Below are 15284 nucleotides of genomic sequence, written 5' to 3'. Positions count from 1 at the left end.
ACCTTGAAATTTGGAAAAGTACAGGTCACTTATTTTGTAGAATGTCTCTCATTTTGGTTTGGTCTGATGTTGCCTCCTGATTTAGGTATGCATTTCTTGATAGGACTAAGAGGGAAATAATGATCCTGTATCACTCAGCATCCAATCAGAAGACAGATACCACATGAGTCACTTTAAGGAAAAATTTAGTATAAATCATCGTTTTCTAGTAAAAAATAATTACTAAAAGGGATAAGAGAGGACTGTAAGTTACACACAAATCTTACAGAAGTAGGAACTACAAAATGCAGCTACTACCTTGAGGACTGAAGATGGGTTAAAAAGGAAGCAACTTAGAAACTTAAAGGAAGTGCTACCTTTCCACCCACAGGGGAGAGATTCAGACCTCTGAAGAAAGGGTGTGGTTCCTGCCACAGGAACATGCAGCCCACTCATGAGGTGAGAGAAAAATTGCTGGGGGCTGTGGGTCACTGGGTCACTGTTGAACTGTCAGTGGGAGCCTCTTTATGGTGGCTTCTTTGTCTTTTGGACTTGTCCCCATCATTTTTTGAGCAGTTCTTTACTTTTGGGCACATAGATGTTCCATGCGGATCTTGAACTTTTCTTACCCTAGAATCAGTCATATCTTGAAGGCGGCCTGGTTCCTTTTCGTGGAGAAGGGTACTGAGAAACCAAGATCTGATTACAGTGTGTGTTTATTGCTACTTGTGTGTCCTTGCTTTGGTCCCTCTCAGCAGACAGTTAGGATATCTATATATCTTTCCAAGAGTGGGAAATCAGCTCCCATTATATTCAACATATTTATATGTTTGTTCACACATGAGAAAACACAGGAAGTAATTTTATAACTGGTAAAGCAAGCCTACTAATTAGAGTTCAATGTTTGTTTAAAGTTTTATTTTTTTGTTATTGAGGTAAAATGTATAAATCATGAAATTCACAATGCTTTTTAAAATTTATTTATTTATTTATGGCTGTGTTGGGTCTTCGTTTCTGCATGCGGGCCTTCTCTAGTTGTGACGAATGGGGGCTACTCTTCCCTGTGGTGCGTGGGTTTCTTATTGCCATGGCTTCTCTTGTTGCGGAGCACGGGCTCCAGGCACGCAGGCCTCAGTAGTTGTGGCACATGGGCTCAGTGCTTGTGGCTCGTGGGCTCTAGAGTGCAGGCTCAGTAATTGTGGCGCACAGGCTTAGTTGCTCTGCGGCATGTGGGATCTTCCTGGACCAGGGCTCGAACCCGTGTCCCCTGCATTGGCAGGCGGATTCTTGACCACTGCACCACCAGGGAAGTCCCACAACTCTTAAGTATAGAATTCAGTGAATCTTGACAAATGCATCATAACTGTAACCCCCCTCTAATCAAGACTTAGCAGATTTTCATCACCCAAGAAAATTACCTCATGCCCTTTTCCAGTCATTCTCCTAGGCCTAGAGGCAACTATTGCTCTGAAATTTTTACCATAGATTAATTTTGTCTCTTCCAGAATTTCATATAAAATTGAATCATATACTATGTTTGGTTTCTTTCACTCAATATGATGTCTGTGAGGTTCTGTTGTTACATATATCAGTAGCAGGGTTTTTCTCTTTTTTTGGCTAGATAGTATTATATTGTATGAATATTTCACAACTTGTTGGTCTATTCTTTTGATGGGTATTAGGTTGTATCTATGTTTTCTTCCAAGAAGCTTTATAGTTTTAGCTTTTATGTTTGTATCTGTAATCAGTTTTTTAAAGTTTTTTTAAAAATGTTTATTTTGTTTATTTATTTGGTTGCGCTGGGTCTTAGTCGTAGCAGCTGGGCTCCTTAGTTGTGGCTCGCGGGCTCCTTAGTTGTGGCATGCGAACTCTTAGTTGCAGCATGCATGTGGGATCTAGTTCCCTGACCAGGGATCAAACCTGGGCCCCCTGCATTGGGAGCACAGAGTCTTAACCTCTGTGCCACCAGGGAAGTCCCTGTAAGCAATTTTGAATTAATTTTTTTGTATTGTTGAGGTAGGGTCGAGGTCAGTTTTTTTCCCACATGGATGTATAGGTCTTCCAGTAACGTTTGTTCACTTTTCTTTTTCCCTTAAGTTGCTTTGGAACTTTGTTGAAAATCAGTTGACTATATACATGTGATTCTGTTTCTGGACTTAATTCTGTTCCATTGATCTCTTTGTTCATTATTATGACAACAACACCCTGTCTTGCTTCTTCCAGCTTTATAAGTCTTGAAGTAAGTTAGTATAAATCTTCCTTGTTTTTTCAAGATTGTTTTGGCATTTCCATAAGTATGTTTAGAATCAACCTGTCAATTTCTATTTAAAAAATCTTGCTGGAATTATAATTGGGATTAATGTGAATCTAAAGGTAAATTTGAGGAAAATTGACATTTTAACAATGTTGAATTTTACAATCCATGGATAGGATATTTATTTAGGTCTTATCTAATTTCTTTCAGCCATGTTTTATAGTTTTCAGTGTGGAGGTCTTACATGTCATTTGTTACATTTATTCCCAAGTACTCATATTTTGATGCTTTTATAACTGAAAATATTGTGAAAGTTTTTTTTAAATGAATGTTTGCTAGTAGTGTATAAAAATACAGTTGATTTTTGTATTTTGACCTATATCCTGTAACCTTACTAAATTTACTTATTTTGGCAGTTGCTTCTTTCTTTTGAACTTCTGGCCATTATGGTGTAACTGGGACTGGATTTATTTTCTCATCTGAAACAACTGGAAAACGAAAATATATGAAACAGTGGTTTTCAGGTACTGGACAACAGGCAGTACAGGACAGTAATTCCTGAGAGAAGGAAAATAAGGTGAGCCCCTGCTTATCCTTGCTTACAGTTGCCTCTGCTTACTAATTCTTGTCAAAAAGTAAGCCTCAAAAGTATCAAACTGGTACCAAGTAACTGTGTCCGATAATAAAAGCCAAAAATTTTGAAAAGAGCTCAAGACAATTTGGCACCAACAGCATAAACTTCACAGTGTCTGGAATCCAGCAAAAGATTATCAGGCATGCAAAGGAGGCAAATATAACCCATAACCAGGAGAAAAATCAGTCATTAGAAACTGAACCAGAAATGACAAAGATGAAAGAATTTGTAGAAAGGATGTTAGAATAGCTATTATAAATACACTTCATATGTTCAGTAGATAAGAGGAACATTGAACATTATAAAGAGAAAAAGGCAAGGTATTTTAAAAATAAACCAAATTATGCTTCCACAGATGAGAAATACAATATCTGAAATGATGCAATGAAAATATACTGAATGGAATCAACAGTAGACTAGAAACTACAGAAGGAAAGGTTAATTTTTTAAAATATTTATTTATTTATTTTTGCTGTATCGGGTCTTAGTTCTGGCATGCAGGATCTTCACTGGGTCTTAACGGAATCTTTCGTTGCGGCACATGGGCTTCTCTCTAGTTGTGGCGAGTGGGCTCCAGAGTGTGTGGACTCTGTAGTTGCAGCGTGCGGGCTCTCAAGTTGTGGCACATGAGCTTAGTTGCCCCGTGACATGTGGGGTCTTAGTTCCCCGAAGAGGGATTGAACCTGTGTCCCCTGCATTGGAAGGCAGATTCTTAACCACTGGACCACCAGGGAAGTCCCAGGAAAGTTAATTAACTTGAAGACATATCATTAGAAAATATCCAAAATAAACACAGGAGGATAAAAGACCCTCCCCCTCCAAAAAAATCCCCCAAAACCCAGAACTTCAGTTACTTATGGTACAATATCAAGCAATCAAATATATTTAAAATTAAAGCTTCAGAAAGAGGACAGAAAATATATTGGCCAAAATTTTTCAGAATTTGATGAAAACTATAAATTTACAAATCAGAGATATTCAATGAATATCAAGCAGAAGAAACATGAAGACACATTATTATCAAGCTGTTGAAAAGCTGTGATAAATAGAACATCCTAAAAGCAGCCAGAGGGGAAAAAACACAGTGGCATAATTCACATCAGAAACTATGCAAGTCAGACAAAATTAGACACCTGTAAAGTACTTTTGTGGGGGAGGAGAACCCTGTCAACCTAGAATTGTATACATACAAAAATACCTTTAAAAAAATGAAGGCAGGGGTTTCACTGACAGCACAGTGGTTAAGAATCTGCCTGCCAATGCAGGGGACACGGGTTCAAGCCTTGGTCCAGGAAGATCCCACATGCTGCGGAGCAACTAGGCCTGTGCGCCACAACTACTGAGCCTGCGCTCTACAGCCCATGAGCCACAACTACTGAGCCCATGTGCCACAACTACTGAAGCCTGCGTGCCTAGAGCCAATGCTTCATAACAAGAGAAGCCACCATAGTGAGAAGCCCATGCACTGCAACGAAGAGTAACCCTTGCTCACTGCAACTAGAGAAAGCCCACGTGCAGCAATGAAGACCCAACACAGCCAAAAATAAAAATAAATAAATTTTAAAAAATGAAGGCAAATTAAAATTTTTTTCAGATGAACAAAAGATGAGGAATTCATTGCAAACAGACCACTAAAATACATATTAAAGGAAGTTCTTCTTCCAGAAGGAAAGTTATACCACATGGGAATTTAGAATTATGTAAGGAAATGAAGAACTTTAGCAATGATAAATATAACTATAAAACACTTTTGTTCTAATTTTAAAAGATACCATTAAAAGATTAATGCCTGATTAAAAGAAAAATATTAACAATCTATTGCGGAATTTATAACGTAGGTAGAAGTAAAATGTTTGACAATGGCCAGGGAGAGGGAGAGAAAGTATACTATTGTAAGGTTCATTTGATATACATGAAGTGGTATAATATTATTTGGAGGAAGAATGTGATTAAAGATATAATGGAGACTCTAGAGCATTCAAAAAAAGAAAAAGAAAAAAGAAAAAAAAAGAAAAGGGAGTTCCCTGGTGGCCTAGTGGTTAAGATTCTGGGCTTTCACTGCCATGGCCCGAGTTCAATCCCTCATCAGGGAACTGAGATCCTGCAAGCCACGTGGAGCAGCCAAAAAAATTTAAAAAGGAAAGAAGGAATGAAGGAAGAAGGAAAAGAGGAAACAAGGAAAGAGAAAGGTATAACTGATATACCAATAAGGGAGATAAAATGGAATCATAAAAGACATTCAATTTTATAAAAAAGATCAGGAAAATAGGGAAAAAATGAACAAAGAATAAACCAAACACATAAATAGCAAGATAGTAGATATAAGGCTACCTATAATGATAATCACATGATCTAAAATGGCCTAAATACTCCAATTAAAAGGCAGAGATTAGGGCTTCCCTGGTGGCGCAGGGGTTGAGAGTCCGCCTGCCGATGCAGGGGACACAGGTTCGTGCCCCGGTCTGGGAAGATCCCACATGCCACGGAGCGGCTGGGCCCGTGAGCCATGGCCGCTGAGCCTGCACGTCCAGAGCCTGCGTGTCCGGAGCCTGTGCTCTGCAATGGGAGAGGCCACAACAGTGAGAGGGCCGTGTACCGCAAAAAAAAAAAAAAAAAAGGCTCATAAGGATAAAAGAATCAGATCATCAAGAGGACATACATTTGTAGCTAATAACAGCTTTAAAATATGTGAAGCAAAATCTGAGAGAATTTGAGAGAAAAAGACAAATTGACAATATAGTTGGAGATTTCAATATCCTCTTCTCATAATTAACATAGACAGAAAATCTGCAGTGATATAGGAGACTTGAACAACACCATCAACTAACTTGACTAATTGACATTAATTCACTTGCCACCCCTTTTGTGAATAAAGTTTTATTGGAACACAGACACACATACTTGTTTATATTTATCCGTGTCTGTTTTTGTACTATAATGGCTGAGTTGAGTAGTTGTGAGAAGACCATATTGCCAGAAAAGCCTGAGATATTTACTATGTGGCCTTTTACAGAAAATGTTTGCTCACTCCTGACTTAGATGAAAAGAACAGATTTATTGAAAGACACAAACTACTGAGGTTAACTCAAGAAAAAATACATAACTTGAATATCTCACTATCCATTAAATTGAATTTATAGTTAAAAGCTTCCCATAAAGAAAACTTTAGGCACAGATGGCTTCACTGGTAAATTCTACTATCTTTTGATCTTCTATTTATTATTCTTGTCTAGTTCTTTCTGTACAGTGTTGAATAGAAATGGTAAAATTAGACATTCTTGCTTTGTTCTTGGAATAAACCACACTTTGTCATGATGAATTACCTCTTTTATGTTCTTCTGGATTTGATTTGCTGATAGTTTTTTTTTTTTTTTAAGATTTTGATGTCTGTATTTATGAGGGTTGGGGTCTGTAATTTACATACTTGAAATTTTTTCTCAGGGTCATGATGGCCTCCTAAAATAAGTTGGAGGGTGTACTTTCATTTTCTGTTTTCTGAAGGGATTGTGTTATTTATTCCTTAAAGTTTGATGTAATATGCTATTTGAAGTCATCTGAACATGAAGCTTTCTTTTTCTTTCTTTTTTTTTTAATTGAAGTATAGTTGATTTACAATGTTGTGCCAGTCTCTGCTGTGCAGCAAAGTGACTACAAAACAGAAGCTTTGTTTTTTTTTAAATTAAATTTAAATTTTTATATTATTTTTTAATTAATTTTTTTATTGGAGTAGAGTTGATTTACACTGTTGTGTTAGTTTCTGTTATACAGCAGAGTGGGTCAGTTATACATATATCAACTCTTTTTTTAGATTCTCTTCCCATATAGGTCATTACAGAGTATTGAATAGAGTTCCCTGTGCTATACAGTAGGTCTTTTTAGTTATCTATTTTATATATAGTAGTGTGTATATGTCAATCTCAATATCCCAGTTTATACCCCCCCTTCCCCCTTGGTAAACAGAAGCTTTCTTTTTTTTCTTTTTTTTTTTGCGGTACCCGGGCCTCTCACTGCTGGGGCCTCTCCCATTGTGGAGCACAGGCTCCGGATGCGCAGGCCCAGCGGCCATGGCCCATGGGCCCAGCCGCTCCGTGGCATGTGGGATCTTCCCGGACCGGGGCACGAACCCATGTCCCCTGCATCGGCAGGCAGACTCTCAACCACTGTGCCACCAGGGAAGCCCCAGAAGCTTTCTTAATGGGAAGGTTTGTACTAACGAATTCAATTTTTTGAGTGAAAAGAGAGTTATTCAAAAATTTCTTCTTGTGTCAGTTTGGTAAATTGTGTTTTCCAAGGAATTTTTCAATTTTATCTACATGGTTAAAAATATTGGTATATAGATATAATATTCCTTTATTATCCTTTTAATGTCTTTAAAATCTATAGAGGTATACTCTCTTTATTCTTGATATTCATAATTTGAGCCCTCTCTGTTTCTTGATCAGTCTTGTTAAAAGTTTATCAATCAGTAATCTTATCAAAGAACCAAATTTTGGCTTTGTTAATTTTTCTATTGCTTGGTTTTTAAAAATTTTATTGATTTCAGATTTTAAAATTCTGATCTGCTCACTTTGGTTTTAATTTGCTCTTCTTTTTCTATCTTCTTAAACTTGATTGTTTATTTAAAATCTCTCTACTTTTGTATTCATTTAAAGCTATGACATTCCCTCCAAGCCTCTGTTTTAGCTGTGTTCTACAAATTTTTCTATTGTGTTTTTATAATAATTTAGTTTGATATGTTTTCTAATTTTCACCCATGTATTATTTAGAAATGTGTGTATTTTTTTAGATGTACAAAAGTCATCTTAATTCTTCTAAGAGAACTTAATTTTCTTTGTTTTTTTCCCCCTTTTAAATTATTTTTATTATTATATCAATGGAAAAGTCTCAGGTTAAAAATAGTGGATTTTTAACACTTCTCTCTAACATTTTAATTTTTTATATTTATTTTTTTGAGATATAATTGACATATAACAATTGTATTAGTTTTGGGTGCACAGTGTATGATTTGATACATATATACAATTTGAAATGATTACCACAATAAGTTTACTTAACATTCATTACCACACAGTTACAATTTTTTTTTCTTGTAATGAGAACTTTTACAATTTACTCTCTAACAACTTGTAAGTATATAATACAATATTGTTAACTATAGTCACCATGCTGTATATTACATCTGCAGGACTTCCTTGTAACTGGTAGACTGTACCTTTTGACTACCTTCACTTATTTCCCCCATCTCTACTCCCCACCTCTGGCAATCACCAACCTGTTCTCTGTATCCATGAGTTCGGGTTTCTTTTTTCTTTAGATACCACATGTTAAGTGAGATCATACAGTATTTGTCTTTCTGTGTCTGACTTGTTTTACTTAGCATAATGCTCTCAAGTTTCATCCATGTTGTCACAAATGGCAGGTTTCCTTTTTTAATGGCTGAATGATATTCCATTATATATATAAAATCACATTTTCTTTATCCATCCATCTATCAGTGGACACTTAGGTTGTTTCCATACGTTGGCTATTATGAATAAAGCTGCAATAAATGGGGGTACAGATATTTTTTTCAAGATAGTGATTTTGCCTTTTTTGGATAAATATCTAGAAGTGGAATTGCTGGATCACATGGTAATTCAATTTTTAATTTTTGAGGTGCCTCCATACTGTTTTCCATAGTGGTTGCTCCAATTTTTGTTCCCACCGACAGTTCACAAGAGTTCCTTTTCTCCACATTCTCTCCAACACTTCTCATTTCTTGTCTTTTTGATGTTAACCATTCTAACAAATATGAGGTGATATGTCATTGTAGTTTTGATCTGTATTTCCCTGATGATTATAATTTCCAAATACTTAGGAATGTTTTAATTTCTAAATATTTAAGAATTTTCTAGACTTTTTGTAATTGATTCCACTGTGGTCATAGAACATATCTGTAGTACTTCAATATATTGAAATTTATTAAAACATTATTACTCAATATATAATTTACTTGATGAACATTCCATTTACACTTGAAAGTCATGGGTATTTTGTAGTTGTTTGATATTATTTTGTTGGGTAAATTTCAATTAGGTCAAGGTGGTTGACAGTATTGTTTAGATCTTTTATATTTTTAACTGATTTTTTTTGTCTAATTATTTTATCAGTTACTGAGAAAGGGATGTTTATATCTCCAAATGTGATTATGGATTTGTTTATTTCTCCCTTTAATTCAGTCAGTTTTGCTTCCTATGTTTGGAAGTTTTATTCAGTATTATTAGGTGCATGCTCATTTATAGTTGTGTATGCTTAATGCTGTGATTCATATAATTATGAAATGTACTTCTTCATACTTGTCAATTTTGTCTTGTAATATAACCAATTGTGGTAGGCTGAATAATGTCCCCCTCTGCCATCCCCCAAAAGATGTCCAAGTCTTATTCCCTAGAATCTGTGAATATGTTACCCTATATGGCAAAAGAAACTTTGTAGATATTAAATTAATAATCTTGCAAGAGAGATTATGTTGGATTATCCAGATGGGTCCAATGTAATCACAGAGATACTTATAAGAGGGAGGTAGTAGTGTTAAAGTCAGAAAAAGGAGATGAAGCAGTGGAAACAGAGATTGGGGTGATGCCCTTTGAAGACGGAGAAAGGGGCCATAAGCTAAGGAATTTGGGCAGCCTCTAGAAGCAGGAAAAATCAAGGAAATGGATTCATTTTACACTTCTGACACACAGAACGGTGAGAGAATAAATATACATCATTTTAAGCTGCAGTATTTGTGGTAATTTATTACAGCAACAAGAAGAAACTAATATATCACTCCAGGTTTCTTGTTTACTGTTGCATGGTATATCTTTTCCAATATATTCCTTAAACCTCTTTGTGTAATTACATTTAAACTGTGTGTATTAATATAGAACATATAGTTGGTTCTTGCTTTTTCATTTAGTGTTACAGTCTCATTGTCATTTATTTGATGTATTTAGTCTATTTATTCATTTATTTAAAAGAGTAGTTCACTGTTCACTTTGTTTGTTTGTTTTAATATTTATTTATTTACTTATTTATTTGGTTGCACTGGGTCTTAGTTGTGGCACGTGGGATCTTCGTTGCTGCGTGCAGGATCTTTGTTGCAGCATGTGGGATCTTTGTTGCAGCATATGGAATCTTTTAGTTGTGGCATGCAGGATCTTTTAGTTGCGGCATGCAGAATCTTTAGTTGTGGCACACCGGATCTAGTTCCCTGACTAGGGATTGAACATGGGCCCCCTGCATTGGGAGCGTGGAGTCTTAACTATTGGACCAACAGGGAAGTCCTACTATGCCCTTTGTTTATTTATTTATTTACTTTTATTATTATTATTATTATTTTGGCTGGGTCCTGCGGCTTGCAGGATCCTTGTTCCCTGACCAGGTATCAAACCTAGTGCCCTGGCAGTGAGAGCGCTGAGTTCTAACCACTGGACAGCCAGGGAATTCTCTGTTTAGTCTATTTATGATGAATTCAATTATTGATACGGTTGGCTTTAGGTCTTTCCCTTTGCTATTTGTGTACAATTTATCTTATCTATTTTGCTTTTTTTCCTTTCTTTTAAAGAAATTAAGGGGAGGAAAAAAACTGCAATCTTTTATATGTATGTAAATATTTACCATTTCTTCTTGTCTTCAGTCTTGTAGATTTAAACTTTCATCTTGTGACACGTTCAGTATGAAGAAGTTTCTTTAGTATTTCTAGTAGTGCTGGACTGCTCATGACAAATTATCTGTTTTCTTTACTATGAAAATGATTTTTTTTTTTCCTCTTCATTTTGCTGGATGTTTTTACTGGATATAGAATTCTGGATTGGGAGTATTATTCTCCTCCCGACCCCTACTCCAGCTTTATTGAGATACAATTGATGTATAACATTGTGTAAATTTAAGGTGTACAACCTGATTATTTGATACATGTATATATTGTGAAATGATTACCACAGTAAGGTTAGTTACCACAGCCATCAGCTCACATACTTACCCTTTTTTTTGTAGTGATAACATTTAAGATTTACTCTCAGCAAATTTCAAGAATACAATACAGTATTGTTAGGTATAGCCACTATGCTGTACATTAAATCTCTAGAATTTATTCATCTTATAACTGGAAGTTTGTACCATTTGACCAGCGTCTTTCCATTTCCTCTGTGCCCTTGTCCCCGGCAACCACCGTTCTACTTTCTGTTTCTATGAGTTCAGGGTCTACCAATGTTGTCACAAATGGCAGGATTTGCTTCTCTTTTATGGCTGAAATATATATATATATATATATATATATATATATATATATATGTCTCACATTTACTGTATCCATTCATTAATCAATGGACACTTCGGCTATTTCCATGTCTTGGCTATTGTAAATAATGCTGCAGTAAACATGGAGGCACAGATACCTCTTTGAGACTTTATTTCCTTCAGATACATGCCCAGAAGTGGAATTGCTGGATAGTAGTATTTTTATTTATTTATTTATTTATTTTAACATCTTTTCTATTTTTTAAAATTAATTAATTTTTGGCTGCGTTGGGTCTTTGTTGCCATGCATGGCTTTCTCTAGTTGCTGCGGGTGGGGGCTACTCTTCGTTGCAGTGCATGGGCTTCTCATTGCAGTGGCTTCTCTTGTTGCAGAGCACAGGCTCTAGGCGTGTAGCCTTCAGTAGTTGTGGCACGTGGGCTCAGTAGTTGTGGCTCACAGGCTCTAGAGCACAGGCTCAGTAGTTGTGGCACACGGGCTTAACTGCTCCGTGGCATGTGGGATCTTCCCGGACCAGGGCTCAAACCCGTGTCCCCTGCATTGGCAGGCGGATTCTTAACCACTGTGCCACCAGGGAAGTCCCTAATGTCAACATCTTATATAATCACGGTACATTTGTCAAAGCCAAGAAATAAACACTGCTACATTATTATTAACTAACTCCAGGTTTTCTTGAATTTCACCAGTTTTCCATTAATTTTCTTTTTCCTGTTCCAGGATGTAACCCAGGATACCACCGTGCATTTAGTTTTCAAATTTTCTTAGTCTTCTCTGGTCTGTAATAGTTCCTCAGTATTTTCTTACTTTTTATGACCTTGATGAATTTGAAGGGTACTGGTCAGATATTTACAGGTCTCAATTTGGAGTTATCTGATTATTTTTCATGTTTAGACTGAGGTTATGGGTTTTGGTGAAATATACTTTAGTGATTAGGTGCCTTTCTCATTGCATCATGTTGGGGGTGCATGATACCAACAAGACTTATCACTGGTTGTTCACACATTTAACCCTGTTCATGGGTGAGGTTGTGTTTGCCAGGTTTCTCCACTGTAAAATTACTGTTTTCCCCATCAATACATTATTCTTTGGAAGTGAGTTGCTAAGTATTGCCAACACTCAAGGGGAGGAGGATTAAATTGCACATCATGAGGCAGGAGTATCTCCATATATTATCCGGAATCTGTGTAAGGAAAATTTTAACTTCTCCCCCATTTATTTATTCAGTCATTTATTTATAAATCAGTACAGATTCAGAGGAGTGACATCAGTGATGGCAGAGTAGGAGACTCCAGCCTCTGATCCCACAAAGAACAACAATTAGACAGCTATCTACTAACAAAAATAGCTCTGGGAGACCACGGGAGTTCACTTAAGAAACATCAGCAACACAGTGGAGCCAAAAACTTGAGAATAACCACACAAAAATGGTAGGAAGAATAGTTTCATTTTGCCTGCATCATCCCTTCCCCAAGTATATACTAATTTCTGACAAAGGGACCGAGACTATGCAATGGGGAAAGGATAGTCTCTTAAATAAATGATATTGGGAAAACATTTCCACATGCAAAAGAATGACAAAACAACTCAAATTGGATTAAAAAATTCAAAGTAAGACCTGAAACCATAAAACTCCTAGTAGAAAACATAGGGGAAAACCTCCTTGACATTGGTCTTGGCAGTGACCTTTTGGAAGGTACACCAAAAGCACAGGCAACAAAGCAAAAATAAATGAGTGGGACTACATCAAATTAAATAGTTTCTGCAGAGCAAAGGAAACACCAGAATGAATGGAAATGTAAATTGGTACACTCACTATGGAAAGCAGTATTGAGGCTCCTCAAAAAGTTAAAAATAGAACCACCATATGATGCACTAATCCTACTTCTGTGTATATATCCAAAGGAAATAAAATCACTATTTCAGAGGTATCTGCATTGCTATGTTCATTGCAGCATTATTCATAATGACTATGATATGGAAATAGCCTTAGTGTCTGTTGATTGATGAATGGATTAAAAAATGTGAGATATATATATATATATATATATATATATATATATATATATATAAATAGAAAGTTATTCAGCCTTAAAAAAGAAGGGAATTCTGCCATTTGCAATAATAGAAATGAACCCAGAGGACATTATCTAAGTGAATCCATGCACAGAAAGACAAATTTCACATGATCTCACTATTTGGAATCTAAAAATAAGTTGAACTTATAGTAACAAAGAGTAGAGAGGTTACCAGGAATTGGTGGGTGGAGGGAAATGGGAGATATTGATCAAAGGGTATAAACTTTCAGTTGTAAGGTAAATAAATTCTGGAGATGTAATGTACAGCATGGTGACTATACCTAATAATAATGTATATATACCTGAAATTTTCTAAGAGAGTAGACTTCAAGTATTACCACCATACACACACACACACACACACACACACACACAAATGGTAACTATTGGAGGTAATGGATATGTTAATTAATTTGATTGTGGTAATCATTTCATAATATATACTTATATCAAAACTTCTACATTGTATATCTTAAATATATATTATAATTTTTATTTGTCAAGAATGAATAAATAAAAATAAGTCAGTGTGGATTCATAGATTCATTTTTTTTATTCCTGCATTATAACCAATACATCCAATACTTACACTATAATCCAATTTATTTTATTGCTCTAATTGTTTCATTTTGGACATCAGGAGCTCTTCCGGGTTGATTCTTGAGTCCTTCTGACGTGCCTTCATATTTTTTTGTTTTGTTTTGTTTTGTTTTGTTTTTGAGTACTCCCTTTTATTCTAGCACTAAAAGACTAAAAGATGCTCCAGGCTCATCCTGTGTGTTTTCTGTCCTGGCCCTAGTCATTTCTTCAAGGACCCCTGGTTCCTATGTTGCCTTCCTTTTCTCTTTTTTCTTTTTCAAAAACCATCTTAACTATTTCAAAGTGTGTAGTTCAGTATTGTTATGGACTGAATATTCGTGTCCCCTCTCACCCCCAAATTCATATGTTGAAAGCCTAACCTCCATTGTGGCTCTACTTGAGAAGGGCCTATAAGGAAGTAATTAAGGTTAAATGAGGTCATAATGATGGGGTCCTGATGTGATCAGATTAGTGTCCTTATCAGAAGAGATAGCAGAGAGCTCGCTAGCTCTCTTTTGCATGCCTGCACAGAGCAAAGGCCATGTGAGACCATAGTGAGAAGGTGGGTGCTGCGACCCAAGGGGGCGTCTCACCAGACACCAACTCTGCAGGCCCCTTAATCGTGGACTTCCAGTGTCCAGAACTGGGAGAAAATAAATTTCTATTGTTTAAGCCACCTAGTCTATGGCATTTTGCCATGGCAACCTAAGCAGACTAATACAAGTATATTCACATTGTTGTGTAGTTGATCTCCGGAAGTTTTTCATCTTGCAAAACTGAAACTCTGTAACCATTAAACAACTCCCCATTTCTCCCTCTCCCCGGTTCCTGGCAACCACCAATCTATTTTCTGGTTGTATGAATTTGACTACTTTAGATACTTCATATAAGTGGAATCACAGAGTATTTGTCTTTTGTGATCAGTGTATTTTATTTAGCATAATGTCTTCAAGGTTTATCCATGTTGTAGGATGTGATAGTATTTCCTTCCTTTTAAAGACTGAATATTATTTCATTGTATGTGTTGGGGCCCAGGTTAGGCCACCCCCAAATGTGCCACAGTGGCACATTGATTATTCTGAATTAAAGTTACTTAAGAAACAGCCAATGCAAGAGGGACACTGTGACCTTCCTCTCTGTGTCCCTGAAAACAGGAAATAAGTGTGAAAAGCGCACTCCCTGCATCTAGAGGTAGAAGTCCACCCTTATCGCCAAAGACAGGGAATTTGGGGCTGAGAAGCTTGTATAAACAAACTTTGTTACTTCTTTAATTTACTACCCCAGTCCCAAACTGTCTAGATTCTTCACTGATTGGTCACCCAAAACCTGAGTTTCTTTGTCCTGTCAGTTCCTCACAAATTTATTGTTTCTTTGTCTGCAAAGTATAAAACCTGCCTGCTTTGGCCATTTCTTAGGTCCCATTTCTATGAACCCTCCATGTGCATTAATTAAAATTTGTTTCTTTTTCTTCTGTTAATCTGT

The 15284-nt window shown here is 36.3% G+C and overlaps 1 long non-coding RNA gene across 1 annotated transcript in view; it reads left to right on the top strand.

Annotated features, from left to right (window-relative positions):
- The first annotated feature begins 380 nt into the window (after window positions 1-380).
- LOC309811676 overlaps window positions 381-15284 on the top strand; it is a 38556-nt gene continuing 23652 nt past the window's right edge. Inside the window, exons 1-2 of the long non-coding RNA XR_014295225.1 lie at window positions 381-438; window positions 2650-2810. This is a non-coding gene — a long non-coding RNA (uncharacterized lncRNA). The remainder of the gene's footprint in view (window positions 439-2649; window positions 2811-15284) is intronic.

The sequence above is a fragment of the Mesoplodon mirus genome, assembly GCF_964341445.2.
Source record: "Mesoplodon mirus genome assembly, chromosome: 11".
In the NCBI taxonomy this organism is placed as follows: Eukaryota; Metazoa; Chordata; class Mammalia; order Artiodactyla; family Ziphiidae; genus Mesoplodon; species Mesoplodon mirus.
This window is presented reverse-complemented; position numbering and strand designations above follow the sequence as displayed.